The following is a 1,993-nucleotide window of genomic DNA, read 5'->3' on the forward strand; positions in this document are numbered from 1 at the left end:
TTAGGGAAGCCCTAGTGGGTTCCATATTACCCTAGATCGCAGTAGAAAGTGTTAGATGATGCTTGTCTATACAAAATAAACTTTCCACAGTTCCCTATCATGATATTCTGGAAACTATTAACATCACTGCTTTGCTCATCTGAGCTGTAGTAAAGACAAATAGGAACAGACAAGTTTAAAGGTAAAGAGGCCCAAATTGGACAGATCCAGTTGACATTAACTCAATGTCCCCCTTTTGTCCTAACTCACAGGTCAGATGTCAACCAGCATTTGGAATCCCAGTGCATTTTTGCAAAGTCATTGTTTTCATTCACTTTCTTCTAGGTAAAGCGTGGTCCCTTTTAAGAATTTTACTAGTTGAATCCTTTACTGCTCTACAATTTAGTATTATAATCCTTCTTCCACCCACACTACTTTGCATCCTGATGTCCCTAAGCCTATTCTGTTTTTTCCCATAGCACTTTTCACTTTCTAAAATACTATATACTTAATTGCTTCTCGGCCTTTTGGCTAAGATCATGTGTAGTATTTGTTCTTATCAGTTTAAAATACTATATACTTACTATATTTGCTATCTATTGTCACTACCACACTAGAATAGGAGTCCTGAAAGAGGAATGATTTTGTATACCTCTGATTTATTGATGTAAAGACTGGCACATAGAAGGTATTCAGTAAATATTTTCAAATAAACCAATGAGTAAATGAATAAGTGAAAGTTCCCCTGGTACAATTAAAAAAAAAAACAAAACTCTAAGACTTATTTTCTTTGTTCCTTTTTCCCCTTCCAAATATCATTTTGCCTCTGGCTATCTTGTCCACAAGTTTCATTCATTCTTGAACTGACCTTGTCAGCTTATCAAACATGGCTGACCTGCTCCACAATTCTCAATCCCTTAGACTCTGATCGGTGTCTTCCTTTTCTGGCGTGACGGTGATGTCTTTCTGGACAGAAGACCAGGGTAATTTTCTATGTGTATTCCCATGGGCAGCCCTGGCCAGAGATGGTGAGGTCTTATGGATGGATTTTGGTGAACATTATACATTTTAACTGAGATTACTTAAAAACTAATTTTAAAGTTATTTTTATAAGATTGTCTTGTAAAAATAACACCTGCATATGATGATTTAGAAAAGAAGAAAATAAAATCACCCATAATTCTGCTATGAGACAAATCCACAGTTAATAATTTAAATTGCTTTATCTATCATTTTTCTTATAATTGAACTGACTGCTTAAGTTAAAACCAACCAATTAATTCACAAAAACAGAGTTCAAGCGATCACATTTTATATAGTCCTCCAAAGCTTGTAAGGGGATACAATAAGAAAAGGAATAAAAATAGAATGCTGGAAATTAAGAAAAAGAGTGTTTCATAAACGAAGAGCAGATTTGCAGAGCTCTCTGACCCCAAGTCACTGTGACACAATTTAAACTTGTTCATATATAGAGCTTTTATCTATAAAAAGAGATTTGTAGGGAAATGATTTTTGAGAAAGTTAGGAAGATCTAAATATAGGCAAAATTAATCACACTGTTCAGTGGTGCTAGGATGACCAACTACATTCATTCCCCCTTTATCTGTGGGGGATATATTCCCAGGTCCTCAGTGGATGCCTGAAACCACAGATGGTACCGAACCCTATATATATACTATGTTTTTCTCCCCATACATAGTACCTACACTAAAGTTTAATTTATAAACTAGGCACCGTAAGAGATTGACAAAAATACCTAATAATAAAGTAGAACAATTGTAACAATATATTGTACTAAAAGTCATGTGAATGTGGCCTCTCCAAATATCTTATTGTACTATACTCACCCTTCTTCTTGTGACGATGTAAGAGGAAAAATGCCTATGTGCTGAGATGAAGTCAGGTGAATGTGACGTAGTGTTAGGCTACCTCTTACCTTCTGAAGAGGTCAGGAGGAAGCTCATCTGCTTTCTGACTCCAGTTGACCATGGGGAATTGAAACTGTAGAAACCAA

At 35.6% G+C, this 1,993-nt stretch overlaps 1 pseudogene; it reads left to right on the top strand.

Annotated features, from left to right (window-relative positions):
* Positions 1–490: 490 nt before the first annotated feature.
* LOC118026406 lies at positions 491–593 on the top strand (annotated as a pseudogene).
* Positions 594–1,993: the final 1,400 nt, after the last annotated feature.

The sequence above is a fragment of the Mirounga leonina genome, unplaced genomic scaffold (assembly GCF_011800145.1).
Source record: "Mirounga leonina isolate KUSES-001 unplaced genomic scaffold, KU_Mleo_1.0 Mir_224, whole genome shotgun sequence".
Taxonomy (NCBI): Eukaryota; Metazoa; Chordata; class Mammalia; order Carnivora; family Phocidae; genus Mirounga; species Mirounga leonina.